The sequence below is a fragment of the Dasypus novemcinctus genome, chromosome 2 (genome assembly GCF_030445035.2).
Source record: "Dasypus novemcinctus isolate mDasNov1 chromosome 2, mDasNov1.1.hap2, whole genome shotgun sequence".
Classification (NCBI taxonomy): Eukaryota; Metazoa; Chordata; class Mammalia; order Cingulata; family Dasypodidae; genus Dasypus; species Dasypus novemcinctus.
The window spans coordinates 159548806-159565745 of record NC_080674.1 but is presented as its reverse complement, the minus strand read 5'-3'; the positions used below and the strand labels follow the sequence as shown (position 1 = coordinate 159565745).

The following is a 16940-nucleotide window of genomic DNA, read 5'->3' as shown; positions in this document are numbered from 1 at the left end:
GCCAAATAAAGATATTACAAAAAAGAAAATTACAGGCCCATTTCCCTAATGAATACAGATGCAAAAATCCTCAACACAGTACTTGCTAATTAAATCCTACAACACATAAAAGGATTATTCATTATGATCAAATGGGTTTTATACCAAGCATGCAAAGGTTGCTCAACACAAGAAAAGAAGTCAGTATAATACACCATATTAATAAACCAAAGAAGAAAAAGCATATGATCCTATAGATTGACATAGAAAAGGCCTTTGAGAAAATACAGCATCTTTTCTTGATAAAAATACTACAAAAAATAGGAATTGAAGGAAATTTTCTCAACATGATTAAGGCCAAATATGAAAAATCCATAGCTATCATTGTACTCATTGGTAAACACTGAAAACTTTCCCATAGAGATCAGGGACAAGACAAGGATGACTACTGTCACCACTGTTGTTCAACATAGTGCTAGAGGGTCTAGCTAGAGCAGTCAGGCAAGAAAAAGAAATAAAAGACATCCAAATCAGAAAGAAAGAAGTAAAACTTTGCTATTTGCAGATGATATGATACTATACGTGGAGAGTCCCGAAAAATCTATTAAAAAGCTGCTAGAGCTAAGAAACTATTTCAATAGAGTGTCAAGCTATAAGATCAATATGTAAAAATCAGTGTTTCTATATACTAGTAACGTACAATCTGTGGAGGAAGTCAGGAAAAAAATTTCATTTACAATAGTAACTAAAAGAATCAAATATTCAGGAATAAACTTAATCAAGAATATAAAACAACTGTATTCAGAAAACTACAATGTATTGCTAAAAGAAAAAAGAAGACCCAAATAATGAGAAAAACATTCCATGCTTATGGATTGTAAAAGTAAATATCATTAAGATGTCAAGTCTACCCAAAATGATACACAGATTCAAGGCAATCCTGAACAAAATTCCACCAGCACTTTTTAAACAAATATAAAAATGTTAAACACAATAACCAAATTTATTTGGAAGGATAAGCTGTCCCGAACAGCCAGAAACATCTTAAAAAGGAAAAGTGAAGTTGGAGAACTTTCACTTCCGGACTTTAAATATTATCTAGCTACAGTGGTAAAAACAGCATGGTACTGGCATAAAGAAAGACACATAGACCAATGGAATTGAACTGGTAGTTCAGACCCTCACATCTATGGTCAACTGATTTTGACAAGCCTGTCAAACCCACTGAGCTGGGTAAGAACAGTCTATTCAACAAACGGTTCTAGGAGAACTAGATATCCATAACCAAAAGAAAGAAAGAGATCTTGTATCAAAGACACAAATATAAAAGCAAAAACCATAAAGCTCCTAGAAGAGAATGTAGGAAAACATCCTTGAGACCTGGTAGTAGGTGGTACCTTCTTAAGCCTTACACCAAAAGCAGAAGCAATGAAAGAAAACATGGGTAAATGGAACCTCCTCAAACTTAAACACTTTTGTGATTCAAAGGACTTTGTCAAGAAGGTGAAAAGGCAACCCACTCAATGGGAGAAAATATTTGGAAACCACATATGCGTTAAGGATTTGATTTCCATTCTATATAAAGAGATCATACAATTCAACAAAGAGTAAGCAATCCAATTTAAAAATGGGCAAAAGACTTAACTAGACATTTTTCCAAAGAGGAAATACAATTGGTTCAATATCATTAGCTATTAGGGAAAACAAATCAAAATGACAATAAGATATCAATTCACACCACACAGAATGGTCATTATTAAAAAAATAGAAAGCAATAAGTGCTGGAGAGGATGTGGAGAAATAGGAACACTCCTTCACTGTTGGTAGGATTGTAAAAATGGTGCAGCCTCTGTGGAAGACAATTTGGCATTTCCTCAAGAAGCTAAATAAAGAACTGCCATATGATCTAGCAATTCCTCTACTAGGAATATATCCAGAAGAACTGAAGAATATATCCAGAAAGAACTGAAAACTGTCACATGAACAGACATCTGCACACCAATGTTTATACCAGTGTTATTCACAATTGCCAAAAGATGGAAACAACTCAAGTGTCCATCAACCAATGAACGGATAAACAAAATGTGGTATATACATACAGTGGAATAATATGCTGCAGTAAGAAGAAATGAAATTGGGACACCTGTGATAACATGGGTGAATCTTGAAGACATTGCTAAGTGAAATAAGCCAGACACAAAAGGACAAATATTGCATGGTCTCACTAACATGAACTACATATGAAGAATAAACACATGAAGTTAAAATCTGAACTACAGGTTACTAAGAGATCAGATGAGGACTGAGAAAGGGTACTGATGCTTAATGTATGTAGAATTTTCAATTAGTTTGACTATAAAAGTGTGGAAATAGACAAAGTTGATGGTAGCACATATAGTGCGTATAACTAACACAAATGGTTTATAAATGGGATCGTGGCTAAAAGGGGTAGTCTAGGTATATAAATACATGAAATAAATAAAGCAAGCTAGAGAATAATCTAGGGACTGAATAACAGTGAACCCAGACGTGGATGAGGATTGTGGTTAATAGCACAAATACAAGAATGTTCTTCTATGGCCTAGAATAAATGTACATCACTATTACAAGGTGGTGAGAATATAGTGATGCATGGGGAAAATTCAATTAATGTAATTTATGGACTATAATTAACAGTAACATTGTAATATTCTTGCACCAATATCAGAAAAGGTACTATATCAACACAAAGGGTCAATAATAGGGGGGTATGGGATTTTTCCTTTTGGACTAAGGAAAACATTCAAAGATTTACTGGGGTGATACCTGCAGAACACTGTGATGAAAGTGAGAGTCACTGAATGTTTACTTTGGGACTGTATAACAGTGAGCCATGTGGTGGAGGATGGATGGTGGTTAACACTACAAATATGAGAGTGTTCTCTCATGAACTATAACAAATGTACGATACTAATACATAGTGTTAATAATAGGAAGTATATGGAAAAATATACCAACTGTACGCTATGAACCATAGTTACTGGTAATAGTCTGATCATGTTCTTTCATAATCTGTAACCAATACCACAACAATGTAAGGTATTGGTGGAGGGGTGATACATGGGAATTCTGAACATTATGCATGATTGTTTTGTAAGTTCACAACTTCTTTAATAAAAAATGAAAAAAATGAGTTACCACTTCACACCCACTAGAATGGCTATTACTTAAAAAACAGAAAAATAACAAGTATTAGAGAGGATACAGAAAAATAGGAATACTCATACATTGTTGATGGGAATGCAAAATGATGAAGCCACAAGGGAAAATAGTTTGGCAGGTCCTGAGAAAGGTTAAGTACAGAATGACCATACGACCCAGCAATCTTTCTAGTAGGTATATACCCAAAAGATTTGAAAGCAGGAACTTGAACAGGTGTTCGAAGCACATCAATGTTGAAAGCAGCATTATTTACAACTGCCAAAAGATGGAAAAACCTAAGTATTCATTAAGAGATGAATAAATAAGAAAAATGCAGTATACATACACCATAGAATATTATTCAGCATAAAAAGGAATGACGTCTGGTAGATGTGGCAGCATGGATGAACCTTGAAGACATCATGTTGAGTGAAATAAGCCAGACATGAAAGGACAAATACTACATGATCTCATCAATATGAAATAATTAGAATAGGTAAATTCATAAATTCAGAAGCCAGAAAACAGATTACCAGGGATGAATGTGGGGTAATAAACAGAGAGTTAATGCATAGTTGGTTCAGAGTTTCTGTTGAGGGTGATAGAGAAGATTTGGTCATGGATGGTGGTAATGATAGCACAACATTGTGAACGTAAGTAACACTACTAAATTATATGTTTGAATGGATAAAAGGGAAAATTGTAGGTCAAATTTATGTTTCTAAAAGAAACAAACAAACCCATAGGCTTGTAAAACACAAATGGTGAAATCTAATGTAAACCTTAATGTAAACTATAATAGTATAATTATAATAATATTGTTTCATCAATTGCAAACAAAGGTAGGACACTAACACTAAGTATTATTAATAAGAAAAACTGTATGTGGGGGTGGGGAGGTATATGGGAACTGTATTTTCTGCATAATTTTTCTGCAAACCTACAAGTTTTCTAATAAAAAATAAAAAAGCAAAAGGATGAGAAAAGATATGCCACGCTGACACTAATCAAAAGAAAGCTGAAATGGCTATATTAATCAGATGAAGTAGTTTTGGAGAAAATAATATTACCAGGGATAAAGAAGGTAATTTTGTAAAAATAAAGGAATCATTAATCAAGAAGGCTTAACAATAAAATCCTAGCTGTCTACGCACCAAATACACAGCTCCGAAGTAATATGAAACAAAAACTGATAGAAATGCAAGGAAAAATAGAGGTAACCATTAGTGTAGTCAGAAAGTTCAAAGTTTCTCTCTCAAGATTGACAGAATAAGACAAAATCTGTAAGGATTTAGGAGATTTGACTAACATTATCAGTCAAATATGACATAACTGACATTTTTAGAACTGCACCCAACAACAGCAGAATATAGTTTTCTCAAGTACACATGGAACATATATCAATGTAAACCATAATTTCTCAGTAAATTTAAAAGAATCCAGTTCAATAAAAATATGTTCTCTGATCACAATGGAACTAAATTAGAAGTCACTAAGAGAAAGATACCTGGAAAAGCCCCATATATTTGAAAAGTAGATAACACATTTCTAAATAACCCATAAGTCAAAGAAGACATCAAAAATGAAATTACTTTTTATTGGTTAGAGTCCCAAACTGAAACATCCCATTCATCAACAGGTGAATGGATAAATGAATTGTTACAACATGCAGCGAAAGAAAGGAATAAACTGTTGATAAACAACACTGAAGAACCTAAAAACATAATTTTTCTGAAGCCAGACAAAAATAACATACCATGTAATTCCATTTATATTAATATAAAGTTTTACAAAATGCACACTATTCTAAGTGACAGAAAGCAGATCAGTGGTTGTTTGGGGATAGGAATAGTTGGGAGGGAAAGCTTACAAGGTACATGAGGAAACTTTTGGGAGAGGAAGATATATTCACTATCTTGACGGTACTGATAATAACACATATATTGTATACTTTAAATATGTACAGTTTATGACATTATACCGATATAAAGGTGTAAAAAGAAAAACTTATGTTGTCTGAGGGGAAAAAGACAAAAATTTCTCCAATTACATAATGATATTTTCAATTACAGTTTATATTTCATTCCTCAAGGAAACTTTCACAAAATATTCCCATATTCTGGATATGTAGGCTTGGTAAAGGTATTTCTATATATATAAGCTATATTTACTTTGAAAATGTGATAGTTTCAGTGGATACATTTGATGACAAAATATTAATCATGTACTAGGATATTCCTAAGAAATCTAGACCATTGTAAAACTGAGCTTGATATTCTATCGGGTATATTATGTATTTATGCATGTTTGTGTTTGTACGTAACCTGCTTTTAATACATAACACAATCTAAAACCACATGCAGTGTGGGTTAGCCAAAAAATCAACCTAGTTGTCAGGAGCCCTGCATTCCCGTCATCCACAGCTCTCTGTCATGACCATGGGCCTACATCTTACTGAGAAAGTTCATATTTACTGATCAAGTCATTAAATGGCTATTTTCCTGGATTATAGGACTTTAGAGCTAGAAAAGACTTTAGAGATCATGAAATCCAATGCCCATACTTTAAAAAGAAAGGAATAAAGCCCTAGATAGTGAAATCAGGTGCTAATTTAAGGCAGAGCTGGAACTAGAACCTAAGTATCCTGACTTTTATCCTAAACTTTTTCCTCTAATAGTTACCTATGCCAATCTCGCTCTCCCTCTCTCTCTCTCTCCTTCCCTCTGTCTCAAATAGAGTCAACCTATACAATAATCTAGAGATTTAAAGTTTGTGGAAAATTTTATTTCAAGTCTTAACATTAACCTAATATTAATGGGAATATCTACCAAAAATTTAGTCTTTTCTTTTATATATAATTTCAGTTAAACCTGGCTAAAATAGGTGTCAACTGTGTAATATGGGAATAATTTTCCAGTACTTTTTTTTCTTTCCAAATTTTCATTTCAATCTTTCCGGTAACTTCTCTGTCAATGAGGGCATTGAGAAGTACACTGATGCTTTATACTCATTATCACTGAGTAAAAGAGAAGAAACAAGGAAGGGAAGGAAGGATGGCAGGAGGAAAGGAAGGTGGGCAGATGAAAGAATAAAAAAGACACAAGCACTTTGGAAAACACTGAGAAGTGGCCCCCAAAAAACAGTACACTGTTTCTGTTTGGGGTGATGAAAACATTTTGGTAATATGGGAAGTTCTGTATTAAATATATGTTACCACTGTAAAAATTAAAAGAAAAAAAGCCAATCAATGTTTGAAGATGCCACAATTATTGATCTATTTTTTTTTCATTTTTATTTTGAAATAATTTCAAACTTATAGGACAGTTGCAAAAATAATGCAAAAATAAAAGAGAACTCTGATATACCCTCTAGCCCAGATACACTAACTTTTAACATTTTGCCATTTTTGTTACATAACTTATCTACCTTCTAAATTTGAGAGTAGGTTGCATATATCATGCTCCTTGAACCCTTAATACTCCATGTACATTTTCCTAAGAACAAGCATATTCACTTATATTAAGCGCATTAAGTACAGTTATCAAGTTCAAGAAATTTAATATTGATATAAAGCTTAAATCTATATTCTACCTTTTTCAATTGTCCCAATACTGTCCTTTAGACATTTTCTCCTCCATTTTTAGATCGAGTCAGTCCAACATCATGTATTGAATTTAAGTTATTGTCTCTTCAGATTTTCTCTTTTTTAATTTAAATTGTGGTGACAGATATACAAGATAAAATTTCCCATCAATCACTCCCAAGCATACAATTCAGTCACATTAATCACATTCACAGTGTTATGCTACAGCACCCCCACCCATTACCAGAACATTCCTGTCATCCCAAAGAGAAACCCTGGACCCATTATCCATGATTTCCTCATTCCTTCCCTTGTCATTCTGGTAAACTTAATCTACTTTCTGCCTCTATGAATGTGCTTATTCTAGATAATTCATATAAGGGTAATAATATAGTACCTGCCTTTTTGTGTCTGGCTTATTTCACTCAACATGTCTTCAAGGTTTATCTGTGTTGTACCATGTATCAGAATTCCATTCCTTTTTACAGCTGAATAATTTTCCATTGTACCTATACACTATATATCACTTATCCATTCCTCTGTCAATAGACATTTGGCTTCCACCTATTGGCTGTTGTAAACAATGCTGCTATGAATATTCGTATAAAAATATCTATGGATGTCCCTGCTTTCATTATTTTAAGTATATACCTATAAGTAGGATTGCTGGTTCATAAGGTAGTCCTATGTTTAACTTCCTGATGTACCACCAAACTGTCTTCCATAAGACTACACCATTTTACATTCCTACCAACAAAGTACCAGTGTTCCTCTTTCTCCACATCTTCCCCAGCACTTGCTACTTTCTGTTTTTTAAATAATGGCCATTCTAGTAGGCATCAGGTGGTATCTTATTGTGGTTTTGATTTATATTTCCCTATTGGCTAATGATGTTGAGCACCATTTCATGTGTCTTTTGGTCATTTGTATATCTTCTCTGAAGAAATGTCTGTTCAAGTTCTTTGCCCATTTTTTAATTGGGTTTTCTGTCTTTTTGTTGAATTTGTTAAAGTTCTAAATATATTCTGACTATAAACCCTATCAGATATATGATTTCCAAATATTTTTTCCCATTCTGTTGGTTGTCTTATCACTTTCTTAGTAATATCCTTTGACATACAATAGTTTTAAATTTTGATGGTGTCCTATTTACCAATTTTTTCTTTTGTTGTTTGTAGTTTTGGTGTCTTATCTAAGAAGTCACTGCCAAATCCAAGGTTCTGAAGATTTTCACCAATGTTTTCTTTTTAGGGTTTTATGGTTTTACTCTTATTTAAGTGTTTGATCAATTCTGAATTAACTTTTGTATATGGTGTGAGGTATAAGTCTAATTTCATTCTTTTGCATATGGATATTCAATTTTCCCAGCACCATTTGTTGAAGAGACTATTCTTTCCCCATTGAGTGGACTTGGCACCCTTTTCAAATATCTGTTAGCCATACAAGGGATGATAGTGATGGACATACAACTTTGTGAATGTAATTAAACCACTGAATTATATATATGAAAGGGATAAAATGGGAAATTTTAGGTTGCAAATAACTTACCAGGGGAAAAAACAAACATACAATTGTACAACACAGAGTGGGCCCTGATGTAAACTATGGGCTATAGTTCAGTATAATTTTAATAATACTGTTATATCAATTATAACAAAGATATCAATAATTCAAAATGTTAAAAAGAGGGAAAACTGTGTGTGGAAGGGGGTATATGGTAACTGTATTTATTGCACGATTTTTTTATAAACCCACAACAACTCTAATAATTTTTTAAAAATCAGCCAGCCATATACTCAGCAGATGGAAATCCTAATAGTCTCCAAATTCACTTCCATCTGTAATGCCTTAGCATTAGAGAAAGAATTTGGTCCAGAACACTTTCTGGTCAACGAGCACTATTTTAGATTAGTCAATTTTGGGAATACCTCCTACTGCAATTCAGTTCTTCAAGCACTTTATTTCTGTCATCCATTTCATGAAAAAGTTCTAACATACAAGAGTCAACCTAGGAAGAAGGAGAACCCTCTTTCATGTTATATGGAAGAGCTCTTCCACAGCACGGCCACTCAGAAGAAAAAAGGTTGGAGTAATACCACCTAAGTAGTTCATAACAAGATCACAGAAAGAAAATGAGCTTTCTGACAACTACATGCAGCAAGATGCCCATGAGTTTTTAAATCACATACTAAAAATTGCTGGGAAGCAGATGTGGCTCAAGTGATAAGGCTTCCACAAACCATATGAGAGGACCCAGGTTTGATCCCTGGGGCCCCCTGGTAAAAAATAAATTAAAAAGGTGTGCCTGCATGGCAAGCTAAGTGCCTGTGTGGTGAGCCAGTGCCCACGCAAGTGAGCCATGCAGCAAGATGATGATGCAACAAACCACACAAGTGCCCATACAGAGAGCCAAGTGCCCACTCAAGTGCCTGCACAACAAGCCAGTGCCTGCACAAGTAAGTCACGCAGCAAGATGGCAATGCAACAAAAGAGAGACAAAGGGGAGAGTCAAGGCAAGGTGCAACAGAAACCAGGAACTCAGGTGGCACTAGTGACAGGAAACCTCTCTCCACATTAGAGTTCCCCAGGATCAAATCCCAGTGAATCCTAGAAGAGAAAAACAAGAAAAGAAGACAAAAAAGAGAAATAGATATAGAAGATCACACAGCGAATGGACACAGACAGCAAAAACCAGCACAGTGGGGTGGGGGACAGGGGAAGAGGGGCAAGGGAGGGGGAGGGAAAATAAATTAAAATAAAATAAAATAATACAATTGCTGATATTTTATAAGCGAGAAAGCAGAAAAAACAAAATTGCCATTTGCCAAATGGTAATATTAACAGTGAAAACAATAATAGCACAACAGACCCAAAGTGCATTCTGAGATTTTTTTCAGGGAACATTAATGAATGAAATCAGATGTCTTACTTGTGATACTATTAGTAGCAAAGATGAAGATTTTTTTAGACCTTTCTGTTGATATGGAACAAAACACATCGATACTCACTGCTTAAGGTTTTTAGCAACAAAGAAAGCTTCTTCAGTGAATAAAATATTACTGTGAAGTGTGTCACTGAAAATAGGAAGCACATAAAATGGATGAAAGTTTAAAAACTGCTCGATTCTAGCTCTACTTTGAAGAGATTTAAATATATGGATCAACTTCTTGATAGACAAAACTTTCTTGCCAGACAGGTTTTCCTTAAGAACTTTGTTTAATACTTCAGGAGATGCAACCAATCCTGTCAGAATATATGACCTTGTTGCTGTTGTGGTTCACTGTGGAAGTGACCCCTATTGAAGAATTCTATGGGTTGATATCAGATATCTCAAAGATCTCTGAGTCCAGTTACAACTTCTTCTATCAGTCTCGGAACTGAGTGGGAAATTGTGATGAAATGATAGTTTCTTTTTTTTCTCTCTCCCGCCCCCCCCCCCCCCCCCCCCCCCGGTAGTCTGCTCTCTGTGTCCATTCATTGTATTCTCTTTTCTGTCCACTTGTATTCTTGTCAGCAGCACTGGGAAACTGCATCTCTTTTGTTGGACCATCTTGCTACATCAGCTCTCCATGTGTGTGGTGCCACTCCTGAGCAGGCTGTGCTTTTTTCATGCAGGGTGGCTCTCTTTAGAGGGTGAACTCCTTGCACGTGGGGCTCCCCTATGAGGGGGACACCCCTGCATGGCAGGGCACTCCTTGCGTGCATCAGCACTGCATGTAGGCCAGCTCATCACACGGGTCAGGAGGCCCTGGGTTTGTACCCTGGACCTCCCATTTGGTAGGCAGACGCTCCATCAGTTGAGCCAAATCCACTTCCCAATGAAGTGATATTTTCTGCTTTGTTTCTTTTGTGGTTATTTTTGAAAGGATCAAGGACTGATTTTTCAAGAAAAGAGAAATGCAGGAAGCTCAGGGGGCACTAGCACACAATAAAATAAAGACTATAGATTAATAAGCCCTTCTATCATGGTAGTTTATTTCTTTGCTCAGGTATCATACTGCCCATGTATGTAGTTCCAAACAAGTAAGTGAAATTAGAGATACCCAGCTCCTCTTGTAAAACTGCCTTCTAGCAATAGACACACATTTTTTCTTTATTAAATGCACCAATAATAATAGGAACTCCTTGGGTTACAACAGAAAGAATAGGAGTCTGTGCTGGATTATATTATTTCAAAAGATAATACTGAATATGCTGCATAAATTTGCCTGTGTTCAGTATACACAGGAAGCAGATTCAGTGTTTTTTTTCCCAAGCATAAACCAGATACACTTTTGGGTCCAAGACTTGTAGATGTCCTCCTGATGTAATAAACTAACGAATACTAGAATTCAATGCCAGGGAGACAAACATGTTTGCTTCTCTAAAGAAGCTTATAATATATAGTATATGCATATGTAGGGAACAATTATTCAAAAGGGATTTTTTGTTTCTCCAAGGGGAAAGACTGGCTTTTTTTTTTTTTAACCTCATTATAGACTAGAAGACTGGCTTTATAATTTTTAAATTTATTTTACTTAAAACTGTTAAGAGTCTAAGTATTATATGCCATGCCCATGATTCTATTGGTAAATTTGAGCATATTTTTTAAAAAAATAAGCTGGCCATAGATGCGAGGGTTTATTTCTGGACTCTCAAGTCAATTTCATGGGTTTCTATGTCTGTCTTTGTGCCAGTACCACACTGTTTTAATTCTGGTAGCTTTGTAGAAATATTTATTTATTTATTTATTCCTCCACCCCCTTGTTATTTATGCTCACTATCTGCTCTCTGTTTGTTGTGAGCTCTGTGACTGCTCATCTTCTCTTTAGGAGGCACCAGGAACCAAACCTGGGACCTCCCATGTGGGAGAGAGGTGCTGAATCACTTGAGCCATCTCAGCTCCCTGGTTTGTTGTGTCTCTCATTATCTTTCCTCTTTGTGTCTCTTTGCTGCATCATTTTGTTGCAGCAGCTTGTCACACCTGTCTGTTGCACCAGCTCACTTTCTCGAGGAGGCACGGGAAACCGAACCTGGGACCTCCCATGTGGTAGGCTTCCCAAGTTTTGAAGTCAAGAACTGTGAATCCTCCAACTTCATTTTTCTTTTTCAAGATGGTTTTGCCTATTCAGGGTCTCTCGCCCTTCCATATGAATTTGATGATTAGCTTTTCCATTTCTGCAAAGAAGGCTGTTGAAATTTTGATTGGGATAGCACTGTATCTAAAAATCACTCTGGGTAGTACTGACATCTTAATATTGAGTCTTCCAATCCATGAGCATGGAATGTCCTTCCATTTATTTAGGTCTTTAATTTCTTTCAGTAATGATTTATAGTTTTCTATGTAAAATTCCTTTACATCCTTAGCTAAATATATTTCTAGACATTGCTATTGTAAATGGAATTGTTTTCTTGATTTCCTTCTCAGATATGCTCATTGCTGGTGTATAGAAACCTCACTGATTTCTGTGCGCTGGTCTAACTTAACTGATCTATTTTAATGATAATCAAAAGACAACTTTTTAGGGCCTCAAGAATTATGTCATCATCTCCAACATTCTTAGAACTCAGTATTTAGTTGTACCTTGAAAATAAAAAGTCATTACCATTTATTGAACACTCACTACGTATTGGGCATTGTTTTATGGAGTTTGCATGCATTACCCCATGTAATCCTCACAAACAACAACAAAGAAGGAACTACCATAGGCTTAAATCAGTACTACAAGAACTATGACATACTGTTTCTAGTGCCAAGCGTAATGTAAGACAAAATAATAAAATACCCAAGAGAAAAATAATTTAATGTAAAATGACAATCAAATAATTAAATTGTTTTTTACACAACTCACTGCTTTAAAAAAATTTTCATATACATCTCCCATTTGTGTCCTCAATACATCTAAGAACAGAGTATTAACTCCTGTTCTCCAGTAATCAAAGTTCAGGGCAGCAGACTTGGCCCAGTGCTTAGGGCGTCCATCTACCACTTGGGAGGTCCACGGTTCAAACCCCAGGCCTCCTTGACCCGTGTGGAGCTGGCCCATGCACAGTGCTGATGTGCGCAAGGAATGCCACCACACAGGGGTGTCCCCCACGTAGGGGAGCCCCATGCACAAGAAGTGCACCCCATAAGGAGAGCCACCCAGCACAAAAGAAAGTGCAGCCTGCCCAGGAATGGTGCCGCACACATGGAGAGCTGACACAACAAGATGATGCAACAAAAAAAAAGAAACACAGATTCCCGTGCCACTGACAACAATAGACGTGGACAAAGAAGACGACGCAGCAAAATAGACACAGAGAACAGACAACTGGGTGGGGGGGAAGGGGAGAGAGATAAATAAATAAATCTTTAAAAATAAAAAACAAAGTTTAGTCACTTGCTCAACTGGTAGAGCCACATTCTCAAATCTCATCTTCCAATTTTTAAGCTTAGGTCTCTATACAATACCACACTGTCCTGATATTTGTTTCTTTGCTTAGAATGATATCAAAGCTAGTTCAAAGCAATACTCTGTGGCCAACTACTCAACTCATTTCTGAGTCTATTAGTAATTATAATAAGTGACGGTAAACTGCTTAAGGCAGGTTTGGAAAAAGGATTAAGAGTGAAATTACTTTTATCTTTCACAAATTACACATATGCCTTGGTAACATTTTCATTTTTTTTTACTATTAGGAGCAACAACATAAAATTTACCTTTATAGCTACATTTTGGTTAGATTAATTAATATCCCAGGCAAGAGTCAAACAAACCAGGTAAGCTTCTGCCTCCCCATGCTTTGGCTGGCCATTTTAATCGGAATGCTCTTCACAAGCCATCTTCATGCCTTGCTGCCTTGCTTCTTTTAGATTTTTGCTCAAATGCCACCTTATCAATCAGTTCCTTCCTGACACACTATATAAAACAGCATTGCCATTGCCTTGTCTCCCTCCTAGGCCCATCTCTGCCGTGCACTTCTATCCCCTTCTTTGCTTTATTTTTCTTGATGGTACTTCTCACCACCCCACACTATACATTTCCTTTTTTGTTTTTGTTAGTTGTCTTTCCTATTCAGTAACTCACTCTGTTTTGTTTGCAGTTTTATCCTAGTAACTTAAACTGTGTATGGTACCTAATAAGTGCTTAACAAACCTCTGTTGAGTAAATTGATAATTTAACAGCTTTGTGGGAAGGAAAAAGGAGTTACCTTCCCAGGTCTTATTTCCCTCACCAATCCTCCTCTCCACTTCCGCAAACTATAACCAAACTAGTGTTAAGAAATTATAATTTGGCAAGCATATACCTGGAGATTTACTCTCACTAAAAGTGTAATGTCTAGTCTCAAAAATCACCCATAGTAAATCAGATCTGGATCTCTCCAAAGCCCTGAATATGTCATCTTCGGATGTCTTGTAGGAGGCAGTACATTACAGTATAATGATTTTTCAAATACTGCTTGTGATTAAAATGCTGATTTCTTAGGCCCACCCCTGCATATCCAGACTCTAATCTGGGTGATTTTAAATCAGTGAGGACCATGGAAAACCACACTTGGAGAACCGGCAGGTATATTCTGGAGTCAGATCTCTATTCAGATTTCACTGTTCAGCAGGTGTATGGCACTGGGTGCCAGTACTCAGGATCAACTTCTCATTTGTAAAACGGGGATAACATAACCTTACCTGCAGGACTGTTCAAAACTAACACAAGTGAAGTACCTAGCACAGTGTCTGGTATATAGCATTTGTTCAATAAATGATACCTATTTTCTCTGTCCCTTACTATCTCCTGCCTTGAGATTCCTGAGGAAAAATATGGACTAATATCTTTCCAACAGGCTGGGCCTTCCATTTCTGGTTCATTCAATTAAAAAAACAAACAAACAAATGAAAAAACAAGAACTTCTGCTTAACCCAATCTTGGATATCTCATTCGTTTCCTGTTTCACATAAAGAGTAGTAGGAGCAAGGAGGAACTAAGAGGTGTTAGGATGGGTGCCAAAAAGGGGGAGTTTAAGTCCTGACTGTTTTTGACTCACTGTGGTCCCAATGTGTGTAAGGAAAGGGCCCAACCTGATACTCTGTGATTGGGAAACTGGATACAAGTCCTTGGATACCAGTTTTTGGCCTGGTAAATGACTTGTTATGTAATATTAGTCAAGTCCTAGACTTCAGTATCATTGCAGTGTTCCTGTCTATCCAGTGAAAGGATTCTAACTTGGACAGAATATGACTCTAGAAGAAATGCAGTTCCTGATATTGTACTCAACCAGGTATCTTAGTTTTCTCGTCTGCTCAAGCAAATACCATGCAGCGGGATGGCTTAAACCACGGGAATTTATTAGCTCAGTTTTGAGGCTAATGGAAGTCCAAATCAAGGCATCATCAAGTAATGCTTTCTTCCCAAAGACTGGTGCCCTGGAGCTGACTGCCAGTGGTCCTTGGCCCTACAATTCTCGGTCATATGGCAATGGTGGCCTCTCCCTTTTCTTCCCAATTCTCTTGACCTTGAGCTTCTGGCTGCTCTCTCTTTGTGGCTTTCTATATGAATTTCTTTCTGCTTATAAAGGACTCCAGTAACAGGATTAAGACCCATCGGTACTGAGTTGGACCACACTTAGCTGAAGGAACCTCAACCTCCTTACAGTGGGTTCACGCCCACAGGAATGGCTTAAGTTTAAGAACATGTTTTCCTGGGGTACGTAGGTCCAAACCATCAGACCAGGTATGTGATTTTCAAAACTAAGATAACCAAGGCCCCTCTCCTCTCCAGGCCTCAGTTTCCCCATCTGTTCAAAGGAGCGGGGGAGGGGTTATCAGCAATCCCCAGTGCTGCTTCCAAATACCTGGGTTCTAGACGTCTCAATCAGGACTCCAGGGGACTGGAGCACCGAATCTGCAAGGAGCAGGGCATCTGGTGCAGTGTGTAGGGTACACAGCTCTCGACCAGAGGCACCGGGTCGGAATCACTGGGGTGGGGCGTTGACCTTCGCTCTGCCCCATTCCTGCGACTCCGGTGAATAAACCAGACGCACACTGCCCTCCCACGGAAGGGCCACGACGCCCGCGGAGACCGCTGGTCTGGGCTTCCTCCCACGATTCTTGGGCCACAGGCCAGGACGACCCTAAGAGGGGCCCGCTGACCGCGTGGAAACCGGCCCCTACCCCTCCGTCCCCTACCCTCTCCGTCCCCTACCCACCCCCTCTCACCTCTCGGGTCTGGGCTGCCCCACGCGACAAAGCCCCGCGCCGCGTCCGGCGCCGTGACTGGGCTGAGGGGAGAGCCGCCGCGCGGGCAGAGCTATCCCGGCTCGGGGCCGGCCTCCCCGTAGCGGGCCCGGCCCCTTCCCCGCCCATCGCCCGGCCCCCGAGGAGGCGGGATCTGTCCTGACCCGACCCAGGAGCGCGGCGAGCTGTCACAGGCCCAGCACAGCCTGCGCAGACCCGAGGCGAAAGCGTGCGGCCGTGGCAGGCCTGTCGCCCTGCCGGTGAGTGACGCGGCCCCCAGCCAATGGGTAGGTCCAGGCGGGCGACGGTGCCGCCCCCAAGACCGCGTTCCTCCTCACGATTGGCTGCTCTGGAAAGAAGGGGACCGGCCAGGATTGTTAGGGAGGCTCCTCCCCGGCCTCCTGAGGCGTTGAATCATCTGCGAAGTGGGCGGCTCCTGCCTTCTTGGCCTCAAGTGCGAGAGTTAAGGTCGGAAGAAGTAGCAAGAGCCACACGGAAGCGCTGTTCTTGCAGTTGGGAAGTGCGCCGTTTGTGAGGCGGCGGCGTCTTTATTACTAACTTCTTGGAACCTTAAAAATCATCCACTTCCCGATCCCATTCCCAAACACCCCATTTATAGATGCGGAAATTGAGACCTGAATGGGAAAAAGTCAGCTAGAAAATTATATTCTCTCTTGCCCCAATATAACTCATTCTCCACCAAAAGTCACAATAGCCAGAAGGCTGTTTTTAAAATGTAAATATAAAATGTAATTCCAACCCTGGTTTAAAATTCTGAGTGGACATAGTAAACCCTAATGTAAAACTATGATCTCTAGTTAAAAGAATTACAACAATTCTTTTTTTTTAAAGATTTATTTGTTTATTTATTTTTCCACCCCACCCCACCCCACCCCACCCCACCCCACCCCACCCCACCCGTCTGTTCTCTGTGTCTATTTGCTTCCTCTTCTTTGTCTGCTCTGTTGTTGTCAGCGGCACGGGAATCTGTGTTTCTTTTTTTGT

General features: G+C 38.2%; 1 protein-coding gene and 1 pseudogene across 2 annotated transcripts in view; one reads left to right on the top strand and one right to left on the bottom strand.

Moving 5' to 3' along the window:
• Positions 1 to 16023, bottom strand: part of SLC26A2 (solute carrier family 26 member 2) — a 61548-nt gene extending 45525 nt beyond the window's left edge. Inside the window, exon 1 of one of the 2 annotated variants that reach the window (XM_071210694.1) lies at positions 15918 to 16023. The gene's annotated coding sequence lies outside the window, so the exon portion shown is untranslated. The remainder of the gene's footprint in view (positions 1 to 15917) is intronic. The other variant, XM_071210691.1, reaches the window with a different exon arrangement.
• LOC105745676 (ubiquitin carboxyl-terminal hydrolase 12-like) lies at positions 8546 to 10154 on the top strand (annotated as a pseudogene).
• Positions 16024 to 16940: the final 917 nt, after the last annotated feature.